Raw genomic sequence first — 15,466 nt, 5'->3', positions numbered from 1 at the left:
GGAAAGTCTTGTACTGGGAAGCACAAAACGCTTCAGATGGCTTCATAATCCTGGTGAGATTTTAGTTTCTCCAGGACTTCAGTTTTTGAGATCTGATGCAATTGTGGGGAAGTCTGTGCTGCCTGGTGATGAAGAAAGAACTTCAGATTTTACAAAGGACATCAGCAGGTCATGGATTTTAGCTTGACATGTTTTGAGAAACCCATCTGAAAGAAGTCATAGAGATCTTTCTGAAGTAGACCTGCCAGGTGATAGCTGCAGCAAGCATTCACAGCTCCAGACTTCGTTTTTAAAGACCATTTTCAGAGAAACCAGATTTCCTCCTTAGAAACCACATTAGGGACGAAGACGGGGATAATCACAGCAGCTTAGTGCAGGGAACTGAGCTACCAGCCTGCTCCATTCATCACCGTGCCCTGCCCTCCCTGGTCGCTGAATGGCATCCACTCAACCCATCTCCTGCAGCGAGCTCTGCAGCCTTCCCCACCGCTGCCTACAGCAGAGCTGACTGTAGGCACCTGAAACCCTTAACCCAGAGAGCAGCCTCTGCTGCAGTTAGCCTAGCTGCAGGGTTACCACTTACACCAATTGCCCTGAATTTCCTTTATTCTTCTTTCCCTTCATTCACCAAGAAACGGTGGGCAGCAGGGCAAGCAAGAGTCCTACCTTACTTTTTAGGCAGGACAACATTAGACTGTGTGGTTATTTATTATTATTTTTACCTTGGGGAAAAAAATAAAAAAAGGAACTGGAATGAGTTGTTAGAAGGCCAGGTCTTCGTGGTTATGGACATGTTTACATGCATTATTTGATGTGGCTTGTTTTTTATTTTTTTTCCATACACTACAGTCATTGGAAAGGTCTTGGAATCATTACACTGATAAAAACACAAACTACAAAAAGCTGTGCAATTTCCAGAAAAAAAGTCAACAAAAAATATTGAATTTTCTATGTTTTTTACCTCTGTGACACTAAGACTAATTACATATTCATATGGATGTGCACTTAGAGAATACCTTTTGAGTTAAAAAAGCTGGGTTACAGGAGCAACCTCTTGATATGTAGTTTCCTTTCATAACAGCAAGCTGACAAAAGCAGCAATAAAAAGCACACTGAAGACTCTTATCAAGACTGTTCCTCTTTTACTTTCTGTGCTTTCTTTGCTCTCTTCCTCAGTCAACCTCTTTGTGCCACACAGGCTGAGTGGGAGGTGAGACAGAGCCAGGCAAAATGCCAATTTTACTACGGAATAATAACCTCCAGATCTCCACAGAAATTGTACTGACTTGCCGCAACACTTAATTTGACCAAAAGACACTGGAAAATGACAGTAAGTGGGATGCAGGTATTGTGGATCAGGATTTAATAAGAGGATGCTGTTGCCCAACCATGAAAATCAAAGCCAGCAAGTACTTTTATAACACATTTTCACAACTTTACAAAACAGCAAATAAATAACTAGATAGATAAATACATAAATTTGGGCTCACAAGTAATGACAGCTCTATGTTTAAGTCATAAATAAGAGACAAAGTTCAAGCACATTAGTAGTATTTTAACTATATTTAGTTTCTAATCATTCAAATTTAGAAACAGATGAACAGTACTGAAATAAAATCCACAACATAATATTGATATATTTATCTATTCAGTTCATTAGCAGAAACTGACTTTCACATGAAAATGATCTAGCTTTAGGGTGAAATTTTCAGAAGTGCCCAAAAGAATTAGAGCCATTTTTTGGTAAAGCATTTAAGTTCCTAAAGCTGGAGGAAAAAACAAGTTACTTTTCTAAATGCCTTCAATAGGAAATAGGTTCTTTTGTGAATCTCATTAGGTACCTATTTGCATTTTGGGTCATAGAACTGCAGAAGAGGTAGGATTTTCAAAACCAGACATACATTTTTGGCTAAAGTATTCCTGACATCAATAAATAAATAAATAAATAAAGCAAAAGCGACAGAGCCAAAAAAAAATTCTCCTGCAGAATGACTTCTGATGTTTTCAGAACAGACGAGCTATGAGCACCTCAGGATGAGGTTTATAAAACAAATCCCACAAACTCCTGAGCTACAGCAGCATTGCTATGATAAAATCTGAGTACTTAGGGACAGAAAGCTGCAATACCTCTGAACGACTTCTGCAGACCCCAGCACTACATCCTCGCTTTTGACATTAATATTGGGAAGCACTGGCTATTACACACAGAATTCCTAATGCTCTGTGTCTTCATGTAAGACGTACCCCATTACAGGGAAATGCAGTTCACCTTTATTACACTCCTGGAAGATTTATAGCCATATATAAGGTAGTTGTTGGCAGCAGGACTAAGGACTTGCAGAAGAAAACTGATAGTTTGATCTACTATAGCTCACAGCTGCGAGCAGTAGTAGTATTTTATATTATTACAAATTTCCACTTTTGAAAGAACTCTTTGGAAGAAAGGACTAAGACGATAATTGTTTCATTAAGCATACTCATACAGCTGTGTCACCACGGGGAAAATTGCAGAAAGGATGAGAAACCTGACTCAGTACCTCGCTTCCAGGCTGGCAAGGGAGGGAAGAAGGCACATGCTCCATCTTCACCATGCGTCAAAGGCAAACCCCGCAACTTGCCTTGCTCTGCTGTGATCTGCCCTTCTTCTCCTCCCCCTCCTCTCACCTCTCCAAGAGGACACAGATCAAACACAAGGCAGTCAATAATGCAAGAAGCGTATCAGCTGAATTAGCTGTTGTTTAATCCTTTTAAAAAGCTACCATAAGAGTTTTGTATCACCATGAACACTATTGAGCCAAAATGCCTTACTGTTCTGAAGTCAACAATGGCAAGGAAAGTCAATTAATCTTCAACCAAGCTTGCTGTCTCATTTCATACACTTAATATGCACCTAATTAATAATGGGTTTTGTATTTAAAATTCTATATTAATTATAATATAATTATAATATTATATTATATATATATTATATATAATAATAATAGTATATATAAGTTATTATAAGTCTGATATTCTGAGGGAATAGCCTTATTATCTAACTTACCAAACACAACAGCCTGAATTAAGAGCTTAATTAGAATTAGACACTCCGAATTGCCACTGGCAGCTCTGCAGAGGGCACAGGCTACTGATTCATTCAGCTACCTTAGGTACACAGTCACCCAAGGCTGGATGAAAGGGTTGTCCTCCAAGGCTGTCACCTAGCTGTAGCTACCTCAGGTTAAAAAAAGAAACAAAACACAAAACGCAACAACAACAACAAAATACACAAATAAAAAATCACGTTTCTTCTCACAAATAGTTCTTTGGCTCTCAGCAGCAGAGCAGTAGCAGTGCTAGCACAGATACAGATGTTCATAGCACACTATTTCCATTATAGCCTCCCAAAACTCTGTTGATTTACCTGTTTTTTTCCATACTTCTGGACTTTAAATACTTCAAAAATATGCTTTATGCCAGTTCCTCCACTCTCTTCAAATTTACCGTTTTGCAAAGGCCTACAAAATCTGAGCAACTTATCTTGCCATGTTTGCGTTCTTCCATGTTAGCTATTTAACAGCTGAAGTTTAAGTAGCACTTTATAAAGGCTCCTTTTCAGCTTGCATTTATATATTAAAAATATTTCTTATTATAAGATGTTCCATTGTCGCATTATCCAGGAGCCCAAATCCGGTTTAGGCTTGTATGGAGAGATGCTTAGATCAGAAATTTCACCACACTGTCTTCTGCTCCACAAAGACTCCAAAAGGATGTAATTTTGTGTGAATGGCAATTGAAAAAAAATATTTAAAAAGACTTCTGAGATAAAATATCTTACTTTGACTTATAACTATTTTTATTTTAAAATATCTGAGAGGGAAACGCTTTTCATAACTGCCTTTTTGCCTTTATAATCCCTTCTACACAGATATGTGTGTGAGAAGTATAGCCAGTGGCTGCATCTACATTTCTAAGTAAGAGCATTTTAACCTTCCTCATTTATTAATGAAGGGTCAGCTCCAGCTATCAAAGCAGTCAGCTGAGAAATTCTCATCAGCTTCAGCGAGGGATTAGTAATGGATCCTAAGGTCTTACAGACTCTCTGGTAGTTACAGACGCTAGGAGCTGGTACACAACAGCCTGCTTTGAGGCTTAACTTGATGTCTAACAATACTTAGAAAATACATGTTCTTTCTATGTATATGAAGGAAAAAAGGAACAGAAAATGTGGGTACTCTCATTTATTGCAATGCAAGAAGATAAAATGAAGAAGCACACGCCACCTACCGCACATCCCAAATTTTCCTTAGCTCACCTCACTGACAGAATAGAAGAAGTGACAGGATAGCTTAACAAGTTACAGCCATATCCATAAGGGGAATGTTCTGGTTTACCAAATTAAAAAGACAAGCCCTCTGGGTAGGAAACGTCTTATTTTGTAAAGACAAGGTCTATTCGATATGTCACAGCACTGTATTATATTCTCATTGTCAATTCCCAATCCAAACACAAAAGCAAACTGAAATCTATAAGCTGCAAGAATCAAATGTATTTAAGCAGGAAAAAAATCTACTAGGTCTGTCTTCCTCTAGCAAAGCATTAATTGAATGAAAAAACACCCTTGTAAAGGTTGGTACTTGCCCTCCCGATCCACCCTCCTTGAAGGACTGTTTACAATAGGAATCTATGCCATAACAGCATAGATTCAACTATGCAGCTAATCCAGCAGAAATTCAAGGGTTTGCCCATGGATTAATACCTGCATAAGGAAGAGCACTGGGATAAATTATCCCTTATAGTTCTCAAAGTTTATTTGGTTGCCTTTTTCTTTTTCAGCTTCTTTTCCTATACTGACAATGCACAAATGTGAACCTTTCAGAACATGTGCCAGCTGTGAAACAGGCACATTGCTCTATTTCTCCTCGCCAGTCACATCCACATAAACTTATTTTCTGACCACTTTACTCAAAAGGAGCTCACTGTGATCCCAGCTTCTTACCATTTCTGCTTGCACAAGAGTGATCAGGATCTCACCCATTTACACTTCTGCTGCTTACGGCACTACTGAACTAGCTTCCTGAACTTAGGACATAATTCATTAGTGGGAAGGTGCCTGATAAGCCTCATTTGTCATAGGCAGGCGGTGAAAAATCCCTCCCTTTCCATTTGAAAGCGTTAGGTTATTTAGGCATTTGCGCTCAGCCACCTGAACTGAAGCATTATAATCCGTTACATTTATTCTCCCAGGCACTGACTGATTCACTGGAGACACGCTGTGGAAATGCCCGTTTGCTTACAAAGGGTCATAGTCAGCCTTCACCAAATAAATCCTCTCCCAGCTCTGTGAAGTTGGCAGCACAGCAGAGGGCCTGGAGTTTGCCTGGCACTACATCTTCAGAGGAACAGTTGCTCTTTAAAGGCTACAAAATGTCTTCCTGCAGGAAAAAAAAAAATCCTTTGATGAACAAAGTCCATGAGAAGCACCCATCCGGACTAAAAGGCGTTGACCCTCATAACAAAGTGCACATCCAGAAGGCATTGGGTGTCATAGTGGGCATACTGACAGAGCAAATTCAGATTTAGGATGGTATTATGGCACTGCGCGTAGCCAGAGGAGCAAAATAGTAGGAAGGAATCAGGAAAACCATAAAATACGACACTGCAGGCTAACTGCTGGTACAGTTTGTTCCAACACACAAATATTACTCCTCTCCCTGGCAGAAGCCTATAACTCCTATAATTTTCTAGATGTGGCAGAAACCCCTGGGTAACTGTTTGCGTTGAAATTAAATAGTTATTATTCCATGGTAGAGAGAGAAGATCAATAGCTACATGATTTTAAAACCACTTTGTGGATATTTTTTGTGTGTAAAATAAGCCAGATGAGTTTACTCTAGTGCTTGCAACAACTGCCAAAGATTTGTGAAAACGCTAGTGAATCCCAATATTTTCATTAATTAGCACAGAAATTACTTTGTGTATTTACACCATAGGCTTTTCAAATGAAAACTCACCACCTGCTATTCAAGTCAACCAGGCAGGAAATCAAAAAAGCAACCAATATTTCAGGTAACCAGTTAAGGAGGGCTACTGATGACCAGCAGACAGCCCATGAACAAACCATTCCAAACTATATTTCCACAAACTAATTGCCAAATAGAAAACTACTAATGAATCTCACTCAGTTTTTCAGTGATTCACATGTTAAAATTCAAATGATTTTGAATCACAAATCTTAAGAGTCACCGGGAGGAAGCAAATTTAAAGCCAAACCCTGGAAGACGATGCACTAGCGTACAGCCTCAGTAGATAACACTGTCTAGGACAACTTCAACTTGAGATGTTCTCATCACAGTATTTTCTTCGTAACATCTACTAAGAAACTAAGGTCAGTATTCTCTGTTTCCAAACCAGCACAGACCATAAAATTTTAATTTAGGCATCCCCTGAGCATAAACAAAGAATGCATCAAGATTGACTTCAGTGATGAATATGAAAGACAGCACAGTATTAGCCAAAGGTATCATCTCTACTAGTATTATGTGCCAGAATAAAAGTCTTATTCACAGGTCACAGGAACAAAGGAAAGGGTGTGCATACGTAAACGCATATCACCTTTCTTAAGACATCTGCACTGAGGACACCCGAGCACACCACCCTTTAGATTTGCTCAAAAGTCACAGGCATCTATGTGCTGGGTGCACACTGTACAGCCACACCTATCCAGCTTAACCTCACCTTCAGTGTCTTTGGAGCATGGTCATCCCTCTTTCCAATCTTAGGAAGTCCTGATCTTTAAACTTTCCGCATGTTCTGAGCTCCTGCAGACAGACAGATTCCTCAGTGTTGCGACATCTAGCTAATTCAGCTAGTACCAGCAACCATCACTGGCATGAGGCTTGCCTACTTGCCCTAGGGTATGTGCTGGTAAAAAGCTCCAAGTTCCTTCACTTTTTTTATTGATTCAGAGAAAGCAGAGCACGAAAGCTGGCTATTTTCCAGCATAAACTTGCAAAGGCTGTTTGAGGAAAAAAAGATTTAAAAAAAACAAACAGACAGACACACGTAGGTGTTCTGATGGTTCCAGACACTCGAGTCTTTACAGTGCTTAACCTCCCAACTAACCTCAGCCAATAACTAAATATTCTTAAAGGCATTAAAAATAAAAACAAACAAACAAACAAAAAAAAACAACACCATTGAAAACATTGAAAGGTAGACCTATTTTTAGAGATAATATACCATTGTTTCCAATGCTTTTTAATGTTATTCTTTTATTTACTGATGGAATTTGCTTCTAGATCAGCACTGGCCTTTAAACCATGTACCTCTGTAAGCACTCCAGATGCTGTGACCCAGGTTAATCTCTTTTCTCTAGTGATGCCACAGAATGGAAGCATGGCAACCAGTAACTGTCTACAAGACATTTACAAAAAGAATTTGCCACGAAAACCTACAGGTTGACTTATTTGCATGCTTTCCCTGGCGTTTTCAGTTGTAAAGTGCAAGCAACCAAGCATAGCTTCAAAAGCATAACCCAGCATTTCTCAGTTGATTTCTCACCGAAGTAGGATGTGCCACTTGACACACATTTTCTCAATGTTCAGATCCATCGTATGGTCCCTACCCCAATTCCTGCTATGAAACAAAGCCTTGATACTAATCTTGAAAAATGTGAACCACAAATAATGGCAGCTATATCAGCAAACTGAGATGTATATTTTTGGCTCTTTAGTATCAACTTGTTCCTCTGCAGAAATTACAAAATACAAGGTGAAAAGAGAAGGCCAAAGGCAAAACGCTCTCATATTGAAAGGAGTCAGCTACGCAAAATGGGCCAGACAGCAGTGATGAAGCATTCTCGCTCCAAATGTCCAGAAGTTCAGAAAATGGCCATTTCCAGTATAACCTTTTAGATACAACTTTTTGACACATCTCCACAGTATGACTGATGGGCTGGTTATAAAAATCTTTACTCCCATAACCAGAGCTTTCTTAGTCAAGGAGGAAAAAAGAAAAAAAAAGAAAGAAAAAGAAGGGATAATTTCTTGCAATTCATAAAATACCTGTGCAGAGAGATCACATTTACTTGGGAACCATTTAGGCTGAGAACTTCAGAGGTACTTAGGTGCTTAAGCAGGAACGAGATGGTTTTGTGAATCTGGGCCTTGGTTACTATGGTGACAGGGACCCTGGCAAACACTCGTGCATAAATAGGCCTTATTTCATCAAGGGTTGCTTCTCGAGTGCCGAGCTTTTGTCTGGAAATGGTTTTAGATGAAGATGTTAATCTGAAAGCATCTCAGTCCGCTTCCAAAATACAGGGAGCTTACGTAAATCTGTTCACGCGTTTCCACAGGCTTCTCCTTTACACGGCTGAGGTATGGCAGGCAAATACGACAGGTCTGCAGCATCAGTCTGTGCTTCCCCTCGCGTGGGTGACAAGCCACATGTCTGGAGGACTGCTGGCCACTGCAGCTGGTTTATTTGCCATCTGCTTCTCCTACCAGTTTGAAGGGGAGAGACAATAATAGAAAGAGCAGAGCCAGTGATCCTTGGCACAAGGGTTCTTGAAACCTGCAGGACCCTCACACTTTGGTAAAAACAGAGGATTACCCCATCACTTCCTAGCTTGAAATAGCACAGCACTGTGAATGCTAGCGAAACCGTCCTGGTGACCACAACTACAGAGACACTCAGGAGTGAAAGGCTTTTCTGCTTGTTTGTCGCTGAGCCAATCTACGCCTTCAAAGCCTCGGCGTGCTCACTCTCTGCACGCTGTTCGCACTGAGCCACATTCATATTTTGGCTGAAACAGCCCCAAGATTTCCCGGAAATTGTGAATGGGTGTTCGCTCACATGGGAAACATCATTTCTGCCTGTCAAGTTGCACTTCATTCACTTTAAATCCTGACAACTGTGCTTCCCCTGCTCCTGGCAGTTGAGGGAGAAACTGCTCTGCACATGATGGATGCAATGAGGCATAAATGGCTGTTGAGGGATATTCCTGGCTTGCCTTAAAACAGAACCCGGCTGCAATCCCTGGCAAACTCGTTAGGAGACGAGGAACAACAGCATTTCAAGGAGCTCACAAGTGGCACTTTTAGAATCGTAAAATGAAAACAGCTTAGGGGAAAACTTAAAACACGTTAGCACCAGGAAACCTCTGTACAAATGCCACTGCTTTACAAAATGAACAGAAAACATTAAACTTAAGAACAAGACAGTGCATATATGCGAGGGAGCGGAGAGAAATGTTCTGTAACCTGCTGCAACCTGTCCTGTACTAAGGAACACTGTTCAAATCAAAATGGACACGGAAATCAGCAGCTGAAAACTAATGCCATTTTAAATATTCCACTGGTTAATCCTGGCATCAATTAAAAGTATAAATTAGAAAAGTTCACCCCATAGGATGTATGTTAATTGACCTATCCTTTCTGCATGTTGTGCTGCCTGGCAGCAGAAAACGTCACAAAATCAAAAGTAACTGAAGAGTGTACTGAAGACTGTAATTGCCTGTAATCCTTCCACACTGCATCCTCACCTTACAGAGCTGCTAGGCAGAAAACCTGAGCCAGGAGATGCAGTAACTGCTTTGTATCTCTCTTTTCCTCATTATCTACCTCTTAGGAGGTAGAGACCTGACCCAAGACGTCAAGAAATCCAGATGTCAGGTGTTCGGCCCAGATGTAGGAACAGAAAATGACATACTATATATTCTGGGAAACAACCTGAATAGCAACTTCATCGTCGGTGTGAACCACTGCAACTTACGAACATGTTTTCGACTTCTTACTCTGCACAGCAAAGTCCCATGAAAACTCAGGTCAGGTGATGATTCTCAGGATGAGCAGAGGGCTAATCATATAGGCAGCAGATAGTCATGCACAGGATGACAGACCCTGCCCAGTTGAAACAGAATACTTAACTGGTGGGGTGAGACCCACAGGTCATGCCTTCAAGACAGCAATAATATTGACTTCTTAAGTTCAAGGATTTTTATAAAACAAAATCAGTAAAAAATAGAAGAAGAGAGAAGCCTCATCATGTTTGACTTCTTTGAAGGGCTACTGGGCATGGGATGATCAAGAACATTTGCAAAATTCCTCTTTTTGATACAAAGAAAAGAAGTAATGTCGCAGCTGACACCTGAAATCTGTGCACAAACGCTGCTCATGCACAGATTAAAATCTTGCTCCTAGTTTCAAGATTTCTTAAATCTGTTGTTGAAGGAGAGGGGTAGCTATTCTTCTTGTTACTACTACTAAATTGGCATTCTGCAGCAGAATCAATAATTGTGACAGCACTGATGCAATTCCTATCAGAGTATGCACGCGTAGGGGCACAAGCGTTGTTACATCCTCACAGTTGCATAAAGCTCTACCCTTGATTAACTTTCAAGAAAAAATATGGTCTAGAATTTATTGCTGCTGGGATCTCAAAGTCCTGAAAGCGTATGCAAGCTAAATCGAAAGCCTGGGTACTTTCATGTATTACCTTGTACAGTGATGAAACCCTTTTGGGAAAAAATGTAATTGAGTGAATAAATCTTACGCTAAACACGGATTTAACCTCTAACCCTCTTGCATTAGTGAATCCAAGCATTCTACAAATTCATCAAAATAGGAAAGTTTTATTAACGGATGAAAAAATATATTCCATGAAAGCTAGACATTACAACAACCTCCTTTGTTTTACTCTGCAGCATCACACTCCGATAGGCTCGCTGTTCTGAAAGTCATCTCCTGTCATATGGAAACCGGACAGCATGTGAGCAGTAAGACCTGCCCAGAGATTGAGAGATCTACCAAGGCTGTCCTCCAGAGACCTGGGCTTGATCCTCCTGGACTTGTTCACAGCAAAATCAGGTCTGAATTACAGCCAAGAAGTAGGAGAACAGAATTCCAAGATGTTTACTGTACAAAGGTTTCTCAGATAAAACCTATTGCCTTCTTTGCTCTGTGTACTTTTAAACTCTACCTATTATGATTTCAGCACTCCTTCTGAAGATTTGTCACACCTCTGATGCTTTGATATTAGCTTTGGTAACATCTAATATCACGAGGAGCAGAAGGAAAAGTGCAGAATAGATTTGATGAATATTTATTCAGAGTTCTAAATACATTCATGATCTGTATGTCCGTGCCCTTTGTACGCTGCTTTCTGCAAACATTCCAGCAAATGCGCTGTGAGTTTGAGTGATTACAGAATGTTCTCGGAAAGCAAACACAGAACTTGCAATTGTACACTTGAAATCTGATTCTGAGGGCTATACTCTAAAAGCCAAAGGCAGGAGCTTAATATGCACCCTACGTCACATCAAAGGGCTCAAGCGCTGAATTGCAAAATCTGTGCAACAAGAATGTCAAAAGAAATTATTTGGTGAATAACAAACTACACTGGAGAACAGTCAAATTTTTGTGGGCAATTTCTGGAGTAAAAGGTAAGAAAATCCCTATCACAGTAATTATGTTCTCTGCCCAGCTCATTAGGAATTTATCCAGAAATGGACACCAAAAGGCAGGGATTTCAGCAACTTTCCTGCAGAAGCCATATTTAGAAGACAATTCAACTGCAGTACGTATTTTTAGCTATTACAATTTCAGATTTCATTAACTGTTTGTTCAATGTGACAGGGCAGCAGGAGATGAGTGCTCCAGTGTCTCATTTCATACTTTTTTATCATCTGTCTGGACCATCTGGCTGCAGCACAGCACCGCATGCCCCTAAAACAAAGATGGATGCAGGAATTGTTAAGAGATGCTATCCAGGGATGTCTCCTGTGAGTATTAGCAGAAGGAGACAGCAGCAGTAAGTGGCCCACAATAAAAAGCAGAAGTGCTCTTTCCTAATCTACTTTGCTTGTGATTTAATGACAATTAAATGTAGAAGATATTTCAAGTTGTTGCTCTTTATTGACATTATAGATCTACTGGGCCTTTCCTCATTATGCATGATTAGAAAAAAAGTTTTTGAAAAGGGCAAGAACTGCATATAATTTTTTAAACTTACGGTTTCATTCTTGGATCACACCAGCCTTTGTAACTCTGCCCTTTCCTTGCATAACAATAGTTTTACAGAAACATGAAAACTAAGGTATTGTGACAATCTGTTGCATAAAGTCTTTGAGAAAGGAAATACCTTTATTATCCCAAAACATTATGCAAAACCTTGCTCTGTTGTGGTTGGGCTGCCATCAGGCAGACTTCCACTCAAGATGTGCAGATGTTGCCCACTAAGCTGGTGGTCCTTGCTTTACATCTAGAATCATAAAATCATTAAGGTTGGAAAAGCTCTCCAAGATCACCTGGTCCAACCATCACCCTACCACCAATGCCACCAACTAAACCATGTCCCTAAGCACCACGTCCAGCCTTTCCTTGAACACCCCTGGGGATGGTGACTCCACCACCTCCCTGGACAACCCATCCCGATGCCTGACAGCTCCTGAGAAGAAATGTCTCTTCATTTTCAACCTGAACCTCCCCTGGTGCAACTTGAGGCCATTCCCTTGAGTCCTATTGCTGGTTATTTGTGAGAAGAGGTTGACCCCAGCTCCCCACACCTTCCCTTCAGGTAGATGTAGAGAGCAATAAGGTCTCCCCTGAGCCTCCTCTTCTCCAGACTAAACACCCTCAGCTCCCTCAGCGGCTCCTCACAGGACTTGTGTCCCAGGCCCTTCACCAGCTTTGTAGCCCTTCTCTGGACATGCTCCAGGCCCTCGATGTCCTTCTTGTAGTGAGGGGTCCAAAACTGAACACAGTACTCGAGGTGCGGCCTCACCAGAGCTGAGGAGAGAGGAATGATCACCTCCCTGGTCCTGCTGGCTACATTATTCCTGATACAAGCCAGGATGCTGTTCACAATGCTTACTTCAGCTCCCTCCCAGCTGACACTGGCAGCAGCGGGATTTCACCAGGGGACACCCCGGTTCCAGGGCACTCCCCAGGTTACAGGGGTGTTTCTGCACGCTGCCACAAGCTGGGCAGCATCTGTATGCTACCAAAACCTCCCTCTAAAACATTTGCTCCCGCTGAAGACACCACCAACAGTTTTACTCTGGTTCAGGGTCACACTGGTTGTATCGATGCAGCCACAAGAGCTTCACAAAAGAATATGGAAGATACCTAGCTCAGTTTGTACTTCTTGTTAAGGTACTGCTTCAAACGTAGGCAGGAATGTGCTACTGCTAATATCCCACCCTCATAGCACATAAAGAACCTCAAGCAGCTCTCCGAATGCCTCTTGGAAAGCAGCACATCTGAAATGGTTGATTATAAAGCAAATCCTGCTGCAGCGTATCAGGTTTTCATCTGACAGATGTCGGGCAGGTTCCCCAGTTCTCTGCGTACAGCTACTGATTGATTTGTTTCTTTCCTTGAGACAGAAATGTTTCTGCTTCCTTCCTCTGCTGCTCTCTCCCCCTCCTCCCTCCCGTTTGGCAGCTATTACAGAAAGCTCCTGCAGCAACAGCCATCACTTCAAATGCTGTCTGCTTTTCACTGGAAGCGGCAGATGTACCCAGAGCACTTCGCTCAAGTTAGCAAGGGAGTGTTGACGTGAGGTATCTGCACCACAGGATCACTGCAGATTTATTGGGTGCTTAAGCCTCAGTTCAGGAGAGTGTTTAAGCTTGTCTTTAAGTCTCGATGCCTAAGTACCCTCGTTGTTTTCAATTTGTCTAAAATTACACACGGAGCTGAGTAACTTCTTGAACTGAGACCTTAGACGAAAAGGTCCTGGCACGCATCACTCATTCTTCCTCAACCCCCACAGATTATTCAAATCTCTTAAATGTCACAACAATTTTATAAGTGATCCAATACTGCTATATCCACTTTGGAGCCAAACTGATTATTTTTGTTTGACCACAGGTCAAGCAGCAAAAAGAAAGTGGACTATTATTCCTCTTAATGCCAGCAGACTGGCAGTTAGGGAAGAGCTATTGAGCAGAATTGTAATGTTTTTGGTACAGCCTTTTTTGTTCCTTTCTTTGCACGAACATCCTGTCGTGGAGGTCTCTAAGAAACAGTTACAGGTAGAGAGATTCTGGTGAGGACAACCTGCTGTGGTTATAATATTCCTCCCATTTGCAGCATAGATTTCGTCTAAGATCTCAGTGCCTACACATTTCTTTTAACATAACTTCCAAGGTTAATCTATCAAAATAATGCCACAGCTTCTAACAATCATGCCAAAAATACAAGTTTTTAGAAAACTGTGAATAGTTTCCATTGTCTTCATGCTTCAATCTAACATATAACTGCAAGGTTTACAGGTAAGGACTGAGCTTAAAAAAACACCACTGCTAACAAACTTAAAAGCACCTCCCAAAATCTCACTTCCTCTCACCACAAACTGGTGGAGCAGACACACGGGTCATAGCTGCTGTTTAATTATTCACATTCTTGTAACACACAAGCAGCCCTGCTCACCCACAGGATCCTACTGTGAGAGATGCTGTATGCACACAGGATAAATTAAATTCCCCGAAGAACTTAGGGATAGCTTTGATCTCCTCCCGATTCCCAGGAAACCCTGCATATCCTGCAGAATCAACAAGGTTTATAGCAGAGCCTTGAAAAACACTTTACTACAAGGCAGACTGCACAAACCCAAATCAAAAGAAATCTTGTTTTCCTTAGATATGTTTCTCTGTGCATGCACACGGAGAAAAATAATTTCAGCTACACAAATAAATAAAGAGAAAATTACTCCTGAATACTTGTAAAGCTTTACAAGATCTGAAAGGCTATGCAGAAGAACATATAGCAGCAACTGGAGCTTCTTCTGTGTCCTCCCTTAACAAAGCTCGTTGACCAATAATTTAAGAGAAAGAAACAACTTACCGTCTTGTGTTATCTGCCGTATCCAGTACCTAAAACTTCATATGGATATATTAAAATCATTGCCAGCTTTATTGTCCTTATTGTTCTCGCGAGGATTAATCTCACTGTTATTCTTAGGTATCGCTCAGCACCATTACAATGGAAGAAAAAATACGCTTCTGCTATGAAGTTGCACTCCTTTATGACCAACAGTGGTACCATTATTTCACTCCAAATGAGAAACCAAAAAGAGGTTTACTTTTAAGTCACGATATCTAGATGCTAAAAATGATTTTTAGATGTTTTGTACAATAACTCACAATAACTCAATAAGCATTTTTTGGCTAATATACTGGATAATGAGTGAACAAGTGGGGAATTTGACAACTTAGTTTTGTTTTTCCTCCACATGGTCTCTCTTCTTCCCTTTTGCAGAATATTTTCTAACTGATGCTCAAAAACCAAAACCAAAACCAACCAACCAAACAAAAAAAACAGGTCAGAAAATCTCAACCATTACAATGCACTTGCACATATTCCATTGCTCCTGTATACCCACTGTTATGTACAGTACCATGGTACATCACATTTTGATTCTTTGATATTCTTAGAAAGCTACAACCCGAATGGCTCACACAGGCTAAACCCTTCACCTC

General features: G+C 40.8%; 1 protein-coding gene across 7 annotated transcripts in view; it reads right to left on the bottom strand.

Annotated features, from left to right (window-relative positions):
- Positions 1-15,466, bottom strand: part of MOCOS (molybdenum cofactor sulfurase) — a 227,619-nt gene that overhangs the window by 144,729 nt on the left and 67,424 nt on the right. Inside the window, exon 4 of one of the 7 annotated variants that reach the window (XM_072034892.1) lies at positions 5,277-5,414. The exons of the other annotated variants lie outside the window; for them this stretch is intronic. The gene's annotated coding sequence lies outside the window, so the exon portion shown is untranslated. The remainder of the gene's footprint in view (positions 1-5,276; positions 5,415-15,466) is intronic. 7 annotated transcript variants of the gene reach the window in all.

This window comes from Anas platyrhynchos, chromosome 2, assembly GCF_047663525.1.
Source record: "Anas platyrhynchos isolate ZD024472 breed Pekin duck chromosome 2, IASCAAS_PekinDuck_T2T, whole genome shotgun sequence".
NCBI lineage: Eukaryota > Metazoa > Chordata > Aves > Anseriformes > Anatidae > Anas > Anas platyrhynchos.
The sequence above is the reverse complement of the archived record's forward strand: the minus strand, read 5'-3'. Positions and strand labels throughout refer to the sequence as shown.